Source organism: Melitaea cinxia, chromosome 26 (genome assembly GCF_905220565.1).
Source record: "Melitaea cinxia chromosome 26, ilMelCinx1.1, whole genome shotgun sequence".
In the NCBI taxonomy this organism is placed as follows: domain Eukaryota; kingdom Metazoa; phylum Arthropoda; class Insecta; order Lepidoptera; family Nymphalidae; genus Melitaea; species Melitaea cinxia.
The window spans coordinates 3765502-3779574 of NC_059419.1; the positions used below are offsets into that span (position 1 = coordinate 3765502).

General features: G+C 30.5%; 1 protein-coding gene across 1 annotated transcript in view; it reads left to right on the forward strand.

Annotated features, from left to right (window-relative positions):
- The first annotated feature begins 1229 nt into the window (after nucleotides 1–1229).
- The window catches only part of LOC123666558 (solute carrier family 41 member 1-like), a 71828-nt gene continuing 58984 nt past the window's right edge, over nucleotides 1230–14073 (forward strand). Inside the window, exon 1 of the mRNA XM_045600669.1 lies at nucleotides 1230–1267. The gene's annotated coding sequence lies outside the window, so the exon portion shown is untranslated. The remainder of the gene's footprint in view (nucleotides 1268–14073) is intronic.

Here is a 14073-nt window from a genome sequence, read left to right on the forward strand (position 1 = left end):
AGCAGAATTTAATAGTAAAAAAAAAGATGAATCAAAAACATTCAACAGTCGGATACCGTCATCCGTCAAACGGTTATCCAAAACTGGTGAAACGGTCAGTGTTCTTAAGTCTAAGTATGAACGTAGTTTTAATCATTAGTTTAAATTTGAAAATAAAAAGTGGGAAAGCGAGAAATAGATTAGCGTTTGTAGAGTTTCGTCACACTGTCATTAAATATTACATTAAGTAATGATTTAATACAAAACAACATTCTTTTGAAGTCGAAAAGTCAAGTCATTGTAAGAATATGTCCTATTCAAATGATAACTATCAATTATTAATTATTTTAATTTGATGACGCGTTAGCGCAGCGGTCACGGCACTGGCTGTTGTGATGGCGGTCGCGGGTTCGATCTCCGCTTATGACAGACATTAATATTGGCCATATAGATGATCCTCGGGCGTTTGTGCTTATGTATTGTGTGTTGTCGGGCTTCCAACACAGAAGAAAATGATACTGAAGGCCGTTGAGTATGAAAAGTTTTTTTATATTTATTTATTTAACCTATCATAATTCTCGTTATATAACCCGTACAATGAATATACAGTGGTATCTAAGTAATTTTGTTCTATTTCAAAGCTTTAAATATAGAATACAAGAGGCACAGAAATTAACAACGTTATATACTACACAACAAAATTGTACGCTCGATTATTTTATTCTTCGAGTATGTTTAAATAAAAATAAAATAAAAACCATTACATATCACAGTATATTTACTACTAAGCGAATATGTTCATAAAATGAATAAACACGAACAAAATGGCAACCCTAATCCCGAAACCCGTCAAGTTCAGATTCACACGCACTTCGATCGTTGACCGGTATTTTTTTTCAAACCGGTCCAATGCCGGCTGAGTTCGAAAAACCCCCTAGCTCGACCAACGAGACGCCGCTATGTATTCTTATCATTATCACTGATGGAGCCCTACACCTGATATTAAGCGAAAGAATGACACCTCGACGACAGTTCGCTAGCAGACGCCGTACTAAACACACCTGTTACTCTATGACTCACGATCCCTTGCAAATCCGCGAAAAATGTAATTGCATTTCGAATTCAGAAAAGAATAAAGACTATATGGGGTAAAAAAAGAATAAACTGGCCAGTGTATATATTATCTGTAAATAAAGTGTTTTTTTTTTATAAGTGTATATATATTTAATTTTAAATTTATAAAATCCTGTGATATTAGTAATAAGAAAGCTGGGAATTACGACTGCAAGTGAGTATATTTTTGCATGTTTTTTTTTTAATGTGCTTAAATTTAATTTTTAATAGTTTTTAGTTTATATTAATAGTACGTTAACGACAAAGGCCAGTGGCCTCGCTTTTGTATGCTTTACAAAGAGGCTGGAGTAAGAAACGGCATAAATTTCTTCAATAAAAAAAGGAAACCTTTCGTTTTATAATGCGTTTCGTTAGTGCGACTTTTTTACTATTTTTGTTTCTAACAATTAGTGATGTGATAAATTAACATGTCAGTAATATCATAGAATATACGAAAAGTCAATTTTAGTCTGTTTTTTTAAATCTTTTTCTTATTTTTTTATTTATTTATTTAAAACTGAATAGAAAATGCAGTAGATAATTGAATTTTTTACATATTAAAATTTATATATTTTTTTTCATTCAATACTTCCAATTTATATGCATAATACGTAAGTACAGTATAAACGTGTAATTAATACACAAAAACATTTTTGATGAAAAGATAAATTGAACTTAATTGTATATTTGCAAACTTTTTATATTTACTATGACTATCATTAAAATATTTTCCGCCCGCGGTTTCATTTAACTTGGATTACACGATTTTGATGATAAAGTAATTTTCAAATTCGATTCTGTTGGTTTCATGTTTTTTTTTGTTTTTTCTGTTCAGCCAGCCTTTTTCAAATAGGTCAAAGTTGTTTTATAGTTGATTCGCAGATTTTCAGCTATATATAACTACTCAAATGTCGATCTAGCTTTACTTTTACAAAAATGTCGTCGCGTATAATCGTAAAATTGCCTGACTGAAAACGCTCATACCAATTTTGCCCAACTCTCCTGATACTTACTACATTAGGCCCAAAAATGTCACAATTTTTTTTTTTTCGCAGCTCGAGTCGCATTTTCCATTTTTTACAAGTAAAACTAAAATTTATCTTACCTTACTACCTTACTTACTACCTTATTTTTTAATTTCATTTTTAAAATGTCACCTTTTCATGGTATCAAAACCAGTTACAAACAATACACCCAAAAAGATTTTATTGCAACTTTTAACTGGATAATACGAAGAGATTTTTTCCAGATCACAACATTTTAAATATCGTACGTATTTTCCGTCATATTAGTCAAACACATTTTGATTTAGAATTAAAACCTGACTAGTCAATAATAATAATAACAATACACTTTGTTGTACACCAAAGGAGAAAAGAAATATTTTAAGGCTATATCATTAGTTACAAAGGTATATTTTTTTAATATTACAACAATTTAATAGAAATAATGTGTGTTTAATGATATCGATTATGCTACGCAAGTTTGTAAGCTGATAACGAGTTTACTAATGAATAATAAAAAAACCAACGACAATTATACTAAAGACGTACTGGGAAGAAATATCTACTAATGTCTATTTTTCGGTAATAATTAGTTCTAATTATTATTGGTATATTCCAATTACATTGTGCAATAAAGTTTCAACATAGTACATAATAAGAAGTTAGCTATAACGGGCCGAAAATTCTACAACACAAACTTTAATAACTTAAGCTGTATAGTGATGCAGCAAAATTATTAATGAGTATGGTCATATTATCAATAATCATTTTATAATCGTTAGATATTTTAAGAATAAATGCTTAAATAATAATAAATGCAATAATATCAAGTTCGATCTACTATAACATAGGCGTCAAAATAATTTAAAACTAATTATAAATTGTGTATTTACAATATTATATTAGCTTAATGAGCAGCGACCATCTATTCGGAAACTAATTATTGCATCGTCAACGTCATTGCACGTAAACGTCATTTAAAATGAATGCATCGAAAAATACAAATAATGCATTTTCAATTTTTTATTACTTAATATTTTAATCTTTAACCGACGTCCAAAAGGAGGAGATTATCAAATCGACTGTATCTTTTATGTGTGTTACCTCACGACTTTTTATTGGTTGGACCGATTTTGGTAATTCTTGTTTTAATCGATAGCTAGTAATAATAATAATAATAATAATAATAAATACTCTTTATTGTACACTACAAAGAAATGTCACAAAAAGGGATACATACGAAGAAAGATGTACAAGGCGGTTTTAACGCTAAGAGCGATTTCTTCCAGACAACCTTAGGGTTTATAGGACAGGGCATTTAAAATGAGAAGCGGTAGGGAAGTGTACAAATAGTTGATAAAGAATTGGCATGGAGTTTACAAGTTATATGATATAAAAATAAGTAAATATACTACAAACAATACATATATATACACATATAATACATATATATACACATGTAATACATATATACACATAATTATACATTCATATAAACACTACATATACATTACTTAGCTTACTTAGCTAGTGCTTGTCACATGGCCCCGTTTTAATTTATTACCCACTATTAGTTTTTGAATTTTCTATAACAATGCGTATTTACTTGACGTTACATTGTATTACTGATCGATGTAAATAAAGTCGGTTTACTTTCTTTTGTGAGCAAACACAATTATTACAAAAAATAAATAGTTTATAGTTTCAACTATACATATTATTATCATAGGTATTATTGTAATACTCAATGAAAATAATAAATTTCATAATTTCAATTTCTACATCAATATAATTTCTCGATTTATCGACTTTAAGAATACATTACATCACTAGTTTACGAAACATCGATAAGTTAACAGTGGAAATGTATTTTTATCACAAAACAATAAAAACTTAACATGTTCGTGTTTGAAATATTATTGAAAATGTCTATTTATAAAAATGAATATATATTACAATTTATACAATGCCTATGTTAAAGATAGCTGATGGCCCCGACTTTGTCTGTGTTTCTTATTGTGTTAATCTCATCATTTGTTATAATTATTGAACAGCGTAATTATTGGCCCTCTGTAATATACCTAATTCTAAAATGTAGTAATTTTTTCAATTGTGTATTTATTTCGCTACCCTACATTTTTGTTAATAATTTAAAAAAATTAGATTTTATTGTAGATTTTTCATGAAGTTCGCCTAGACTTTATAATTATTTAATGCTTAAATAAATATTTTTACTTCATGAATTTTACTACCACTGTTTATAGAATAATGCGTAGAGATTATAAAGTAACGCCACTTCTAATTTGTCTATCGAAATTAAACTTCCCAAAAATGTTTTAGTTATAAGATTTCCACTACAAAAACCGTATCTAATTTAGTATAGAAAATTTTGTGCGATGCCGCACCGAAACGAACTTGATTGTTTAGGCTCTATCGTTCTAATAAAGCATGAAATTCGTTTTTCTTAACATATTTTTAGGCTTCTAACATTTCATGAAACTTAAAAAAGACGGTCCCAATCTTAACATCATAAAGAAATATTTATTTGAAGGAAATAAATAAATATAATTTCTCGGAAAAAAAACGAGATAAATCTATATTTAACTAATTATGTGCTAGTAAAAACACACGATATTAAGAGAGCATGAGAATCTTGTATTAAATAAATATTACAAGACAAACATTGACTGCTAAGTCATTAGTTTATACAACTGATGAAATGTTCTTGTAAATAAATATTTAAAATATAATCTTTTGCGCAAATCTTAGATAACGAATGATGTATTAATTATTTTTTGTTACAATTTGGTTTTGGTTAAAGAAGTATTCGTGAGTAAAAGGTAATTAAAAATTTTCATTTCAATTTGAAAAACGAACATAGTACAATCTACGCAAAACAAAAAACCAACTTATTAACAGTATTCAAAAACGTCACTATACATAACGCAACAAAATGTTACAAATTAAATGTTAAAAAATCGTTTAAAAAGCAAAAAAAGAATAAGTCATATATTTTTTGTAAGACAATTACGAAAATTTCAATTATAAAATAAATTTTAATTTATATGTATAAAAAAAATTGTTATTACGTTAAAATAAGTTTGCATTTTTTAATTATTATAAATATAGCAAGGCCGTAAAAATGTTTTTAATTTGTCTTTTTTTTATCTTTAATCTAACATTGAATAGCTTATCAACGAAGAACAGAATGCCACCGGCGCAGGAGCGTATAGCAATAAATGCAGATAAAATAATAACAATTATATCGTTAGAATATTATTTATTCTTGTATAAAACTAACATGAAAATTAATAATTGTAATACGTAACTTGTTTAAAGGCAAAAGATAAAATTATTTGTTTTCGTATGCATTTCTTATTTACTTATTTTATTGCATACAAAATAGATCTGTACAAAAAAAGAAATGATATTTTATGTTTTTTTTTTTTTTTTTGAAACGGATATATCTAAGGTGCGTGACAAAGGTATACAAACTGTAATGATTACCGTATTAAGTCGTTCTCTTCCATAGATTGCATTTTTTTAAGTAGTATCTATGACTAATTGGTGAATTTTAAGATTTATAGGCTTAGGCTTATGGTTGTTTAGTATTCACTTGTATCTTTTACGTCTAGTAACAATAATTTAATAGTATAATTATATGAACAATGGTTTTATTTATATAAGTGTTATATAGAGTTATATAAATAAAATTAAGAAGCGTGTAAATATTATCATAACATTTAGTTATTGATTGCACGCCAATACAATGTTATGCAAATTTAAATGAGGTAATTTTTTGCAAACAGCAAATGAATAAAGCTTAAGTAATGATTTATGTGTAAAACGAGATATGTTCTCGGATGCCAGGTCAGTGCACCCGTGAACACGGTGCACATATGTACATGCATATGCATATGGCGCTTATAAATACTATGCGTACTCCCTAAACGAGAGCTCAGTGACCAACAATAAACATCTTAAACTAGCTGACTCGGGAAACTTAGTACTGACAATTTTTTTTCGTGACTGTTAATTTTTTCAAGAATTATGCAATTCGGTGCAGTCCTTGAGTTCCTTACATTACATGTATCGACATGTCACATATCGCGGTCTATGAAATACAAATAAAAGTCCTTTGTTGTAAATCAAAAGGTATCATTTACAGTATGTTCTTTAATCGATAAAGATTAACTGCCAATATACGCGCATGACCGATAAGTCATTTAAAATAAATTTCAAGTAAATCTAATCTTCATGTCATAAATGTTCATTTTAATACTTTTTGAGTTATTGACTAGTTCGTATAGGCTGCGCACTTTTCTTATGAAGAAATGACGTGTTGACACAGCGTTCAAAATGCAATAAAACAATTACCATTCTACGCAAAAAATATGCGTAAATATACCTAATATTACAATGCTTTGATGTTTTTTGCGCAGAGCTATGTTTCACTTGATGTTGATAAAACTATCTGACGTATTCTGTATCCAATAGATAAAAGTATATGTACATGTTTGTTGGTCACAGTTTGGTGGATTATTTCTTAATGTAAAGAAAGTTATCAGTTGTCTATGTGGTCCGAGGTAAGGTAGGGTGCTTCACAAGGACACACACCCAGATCAGAAGCAAAATATTTTAGAAATAATACATAAATGTCAGCGTTAAAACTATTTATGCCACTATACCAAAATTAAGTTTAACTTAATTTGTAATTTCATATAAATATAAGATGAAGGCTTAATGTAGAATTCCTAACAATATAATGATGCGAATGAAAGAATTAACCTATCTAATCAAACAGACACTCGTCTCAAGGTTCGCAAAATTGACATATAATTGAGATATAAGTTATTTATGTGTTTTAGTTTTGTCAATTTGACACATATAATGTCATGTCGCCAATGTCAAATGGAAAAAACTACCCACACACGCACACACTGCGCTTATAATAATTATACTATAAGAAAATATAATTGATAAGCAACTTTCTGGTGACGACGCGTTGGCGCAAGCACAGCATTGGTTCGTGGCTGTTGCGCTGGCAGTTGCGGGTTCGATCTCCGCACATGACAAACATTTGTATTAGCCATACATATGTTTGCCGTGGTCTGAGTGTTTGTGCAGTCCTTGTGGATCGGAGCACCCATAGCATTGGAAAGGACGTAAAGTCCCGGTTGTTATCATGTACACCTGATAGCGATTGTTACTTCCATCGAGCGGAATATATCCGCCAACCCGTATTGGAGCAGCGTGGTGAATTAAGCTCTGATCCTTCTCCTACATGGGGAAAGAGGCCTATGTCCAGCAGTAGGATATTACAGGCTGAAGTGTTCTGGTGTCAATACAACTACGATAATACTAAAATGTACGTTTACTAAACACTGGCGTTGTGGACTCGATTCCCGTTAGAAGCAGATATTGATATTTGCACTGATTATTATTTCTGGTCTGGTAGAAAGCCTTGTACTTGTTTCTCTATCTTGGGACTTGTCCCACTGTTTTTATTACTTGTATTTCTTATTAATTCAAAACATTTTGTACTTTAGTGATATCGTTTACCGTTAGTAATGTGCCTTGATTAGGTTCTTAAGTGCGTTCTCATATGTTGTATATTAGATAATACTTCTCATCTTGACGTGCAGTTCTGTGTGTGAGCCGTTTTTAATATGCAACCTTATAGTGCGTGACAGAGGCGTGGCAGACGTCATACGAGCAACACGTGCACTTGCCACTTCGTTATGCAGTCACATTAAAAAAAAACTTTTTTTTTACTTTAATAAAACACGAAATTGTTTTTTACACACGTTTATAAACGTCGATATATTATATAAAAAAATCGATGAAATAATGTTTTTCTTTTTCATTAAAAATTACAAAAAATTGTCTTTTATCGAACGCACTTTTATAATTCAAAAAAGAATGCACGCATAATTCAGCACATCAAGAACGGAAGACACGTATAATCATACCACGTAGAATTTCGTTACCTATAGATTTTCTCAATAGACTGATTTTACAACGCAAACAATCTGTATGACTACTAAACAAACAAAGATACTCTTCTTTGATACTATATAAATATATACATATATTAATGTGTGAAATAATCGAACTATTGTTGCGATATCTTCCGTATTCGTGGCCAGTAAACTGATAAAAATATAACAAAGGACATACATTTTCCTGTTACCTTTGTAGGGCTGCTTTGTATCAACAATTTAGACGATAGTCCGAAGAACCGACGATAACCAGGATGTTTTACCATAATTATTATATTAATAAAAAATAAATGATAAAAAATATCGACGCAATTTGTTATTAATGGTATTGCACAATATATTAAACGATAAATACTTTTTACATATCACAAGAAACGCTTCTAAAGCTAGTAGAGATTTGACTACACATCATTCAGTCATTGAAAGATTTCTGGGTACTGAAATCACCATTTACTCATATATAAGTTGACCAGCGTAGGTCAAGTAACTTATTAAAGGTGTTAACTATATTAATCTATGGGTACGCTAAAATCACTATACACCTGTTATCTGACATACTCGTACTAAAGCAAAGAGTGGGAAAGCTTTAGGACTGATATTTTGTGCCGAGTTTATTCCCTCATTATTAGTCAATTTATGAAAAACTAGTGATCGCGCAGTGGTCGAAGTTCGACCATAATTAAAAATTTTAAATAATAAAACCAAAAAGTAATGAAAATAAAGAACCTTTTTTTTAATTTTTCAATTCGACTACAGATTTAGACAATCAACAAAAGAGTATATTATACATGTACTGTATTTGACACGGGATAGTATGAGTACTGTTTTTTTTTTTTTTGTTATCGATTTAATATATTTTTATGCACAATTTAAAAAAAAATAGCATTCTGAACTCGTTCTTTACATAAATTATAAGTGTACGAAATTTTATTCTCCTCCATCCGCGCATTTTTCGTAAAAAGGGGTACAAAGTTTTTGCTTCACGTTTTAATATATAGAAGATACTAAGTCGTTACGATAATATTATTATTCTATATCCTTATATAACTATATTCTTACTTTTAAGATTTTTCTTTTAGAAGAAACTGTATGCAACAGTTATTTTTCTTACCACTTTTTATCAGCCTTTGCATTCTGGGTGATGATATATTTTTGTTAATGTTAAACATATCTTCACAAATACGAGATGACATATATACATATATATTCTTATAAATTATATAAAGAACATTACACAAATAATTGATAATAATATATTTTTTATTATTATTAATATATGTTGTAATAAACTATACAAGAATTGTGTACTATGTTTAGAAAGTATGTTATTAAATTCATGTAAAAGTTTGAGCTTGTACATAAGTACGAGAAAACAGAGCATCAAAACGATTGAAAATTAAACAATAATATGCTATCACAATAGTAGAAATAGTTTTAATATTCTATTGAACACAGAAGGGTTCAAGAGCCGTACGTGTCGTGCATTATGAACATTATTTTAGTTATAACGATATAATTAAAAGTAAATTGTTTTATGTATCATGCACAATCATCTAAACTTAACACATAACTGCAATTTAATTTGTGACATTGTTTAAATTACCAACTACCAGATACCATTACTGACAATACAAGGTTACATTAGAAGGTCCTGTGTTTCCAGAAAATTATAACCTGGGGATCTTTAAGTCGCGAGTGAATAGGTTATCTTAGACCGTATTTTCACTTATCATCAGGTGAAATAGTGGTCAAACGCAAGTCTATCGTTGTATAAAAAAAAGAACAAATTTTTTAATTCCGCATCTTAACCTTGTTGCGGCGAAAATAACATATTATCTATTTAAATAGCATAAAATACGAATAAGTAATTTAAGGACCGTTTCAAGCCACAATAAAATAAATTACAGTAAAATGTTTAAAAAAATTAAACACGACAATAATGCCATTGCCGATCGTTTAGTAATTGCTGTTACGCCATTTTGTCATTACACATTTAACGATGATTTTTAAAGCAATTTTGTGTTAGTTGTTAACAAAAAAAAAAAAAAAATTTAATACAGGTAATTAGTTCTCAACGTGTGAACCTCATTTAGTTATAACGTTCGCGTTACACACTGCTAAATATAATTAAAGAAATTGATATCAACGTTGACGCCGCGTTGGCGCAACGGTTACAGCCATGGATTGTACCCGTTGCGCAGACGGTTGCGTGCTCCATCCCCGCATGACAAACATTTGTATTGACCATACAGGTGTTTGACGTGGTCTGGGTGTTTGTGCAGTCCTTGTGGGTCGGCCGCCGTGCCTCGGAGAGCACGTTAAGCCGTCGGTCCCGGTTGTTATCGTGTACACCTGATAGCGATCGTTACTCATAGTAGGGAATATATCCGCCACCCCGCATTGGAGCAGCGTGGTGGATTAAGCTCTGATCCTTCTCCTATACGGGGAAAAGGCCTATTCCCAGTAGTGGGATATTACAGGCTGAAGCGATATTAACGTGTAAATAATAATAGTTTTAAGTTATTATGTAGTTCTCGTAGTTGCTCTAGAAGACTTTTGTCTTCAAGCATTGCGGAATCTTCGAAGTAAACAATCAAAGAAGCCTGCCAAACGCCGCCCAGTCCAAACGAATCCTCATATCAGTTTCCTTCTCGTATTTGTTTCGGCCTAGTTGAATGGTGTGGCCAAGGTACGCATAATCCTGAACAACTTAGAAGGGCACCATCGACCGATACCGGTCTCGATATGAATTGGTTGTTAAACATAACTTTCGTTTGGTCAAAACTCATAGCGACCCGAGATCAACTCGTCGAGAGAACTCGTTTAGGCCGCCCAGCATTTTGCCTAGCTCATCCAACGTCTCCGCAGAGATGACGATATCGTCGACGAAACGAAGAAGAGAGACTTATTAGTCGTTGACGTTGATGCCTAACTTAACTAACTCACAGATTATGGTTTTGGCTGTATAAACTCGGACTCATCAGTCTGAGTTTATACAGCCTATCAAAAGACCATCTAAGCTGTTTAAATGTTTTTATAGTGTGATTAGTGCTTATCTTGAGAATGTCGCCTCTAGATAAACAAACTCGTTTTCCATATAGTTATTTAAAAAAAAATTAACAACGCTCGTCTAAGTAAAAAAACAAATTATACACGTGTCTATGAAAAAAGCAAAACTAGTTTTGTGATCTGAGTCTAACAGAATAACAAATTTACTTCCATTTCTCTGTTTCCTTGAAGCGAGATGTTTACAATGATTTAAATGAACGAACAAGAAAAACGAGAGTGAACGAGTAAAATGATCTTGATAAATTTTTGGTGGCGTAAAAAAATATATTGAAAAATCAATGTGAAATGTATACCTACAGCTGTTTTTAGTTGTAATACATTTATCTTATATTTTAAAGAAAAATAAACAACTGCGCTTAACATAATCTAAAATGATATATGTTTATTTATATAAAAGTACTAAACAAGTTGAAAAAAAAAAAAAAAACAAATCGATTCTCGATAAAATATACTTACGAATTCAAATTTTTTAAATTATTTTACTCATATATTACCATTAATGTAACTGATAAAGTCCAAAGGCATTCGGAGTTAAGATTAAAGTGATATTAGAGCTAAGTAAGTGTTGGTGTTTTTAGCGAGACGCAAAAACTTAAGGGCAGTAAACTTAAGGCCTTAGCTATTTCTGTATGTCAGGATCACATCGCATCTTATACTTAATTATTTTGAGCTGCAGCCTGTAGATGCTTTAAGGTTCATCTGACTCATATAAGAAGCCTTCTTCGAAGAACCCTAAATAAATAAAAATAAATCTCTAATACATATTAGTCTATATACATATATACGCTTATAACTTCAAAATAATTGCACTAAATTAGATTATTCGTTTTACTCGTGTTCTAATTCTTAGAACAAAAAAATAATTATATATATGTATTCACAAAAAACGTGGCGTTAGTCGACCGGTCCTTATGATAGGCTATATTAAATATAATACACATAAGGATTGAAGCCTATTTCACCAGCGTGCAAAGTTGAAAATTCGTAGCTCACAGGTACAATAACATGTTATAGAACATTGCCAGATCAAGACACCTTTGACTAACAATTGGATTATAACAACCTGATTCATTTCACTCAATATACGAGTAGGTAGGTCCTAACAATAAATATAAACCTTAAGTAAAAATTTAAAACTAATTATTAAAACTATTAAAACTAATATATTAAAAAGAACCGTACCTACATTTCTGTTCTCTTGTATGTAGGTATATTATGTACACATTTTGAAATGTACCTAAGGATACAAAAACAAAGTAAAAAAAATAATTGTTATTACATTAACAATGAATCATTTAAACTGTTTCCATGCCTTTTAAATGAATCACTGATTTACCCGTCGTTTTATAGAAATTTGATCACAATCGCTATTTACATTTGATAACTGGGATTCAAATGATTTACAATTTTAATAGCTAATTTTCATTGATTTAAACACGCTAGCGCTGAGCCTATTTTTGTTGATTATTTATTTATTTATTACACTAGATGTTTCATGCGATATTAGGTAATTGATTTTCAATTGAAAGTTACTGCTCCACTACTAGGTAATCATTTTATTTTTATGCCATCAGCCTTTCAACTGGCTGTTTACCGTAAAAAATAATATTCTTAACTCTCCTTAAATTTATGAAAGTTTCTTAAATCTATTTTCTGCTTGACTTTCAGTCTTGTTAGACAATATTACTAAATATATTAGTAAACAATTTGTATCTCATTAGTATCATACAAATAAATTTAATGAACATAGTAAGTACAGTGTGAGAGTATGCACGATTACGCAGTTAGCTGTCGAACACCTTATATACTCGAATATACACATACATACATTAAGATTTATTTTAATGTATACCAAATATTCGCATCAGCAAAGAATATAGCCACCCCCTCTCTTCCCGTGGGTGTCGTAACATGCGACTAATGGATAATACAGTTCCACTACCACCTTGGAACTTAAAAAGCCGGCCGATAGCGTGATAACCATCCAACTGCTGGCTTTGAAAAACACAGGCCGAAGACGGGCAGCAGCCCGCTTGCCCAGCGTGATGACTATGGGCAACACATATGAGTTCACGCCATTTACGGCGCGAACTTGTGGAGGACTATGTCCAGCAGTGGACTGCGATAGGCTGAAGTGATGATACCAAATATTAATTACTATTATTTGATATTTTTAATCAAAGATATGACACATATCTTTTTTAGAAATTCCTGTAAGTATTGGTAAAGATAATATTCGTCAATATCAATCATTATTAAAGTTTACGTAAAACTATAAATTGTATCTTTAGTACGTGACTTTGATGTTTATCTGTCGTGTCACTGTTTACTTACGATAAAATATACGAAAATTAAAATTATATTCATACTTGTAATGTCGCAAACTGTTTTCAATATTATTATTTTTTTATTATTTTATTTACTATCATAACCATTTGTATCTATACTAATATTAAAAAGAGGTAAAGTTTTTAACTTTGTTCGTTTGTAGGGGGTAATCTTCGCAAATACTGATCCGATCATGACAATTGTTTCAGTTACAGAAAGCTACACTATTCAAGAGTAATATAGGCTATATTTTATTGTTATTGAACAAAAAATTCAGGGAAAAATTAAATTATATGTTAATCAAGTCGGAGAAACACGAACGAGATGAAAACATATATATTTGCGTCACAAAAATAATTAACGCCCAACGAAGTGGACACAGATCGACTAGTACAAAATAAAAGAAAATAAAATAAGTTATTTAAGACTTAAATATTACATAACAGCTAGCACACAAATATATATACAGTACAGTATGTACTACGGTAAGACGTGAAGCCTAAAAATACTTAATAGAAAACATCAATAATCCAAAAAAGACTCAAAACCTCGAACACAGGACTGACGCACTTTGTATT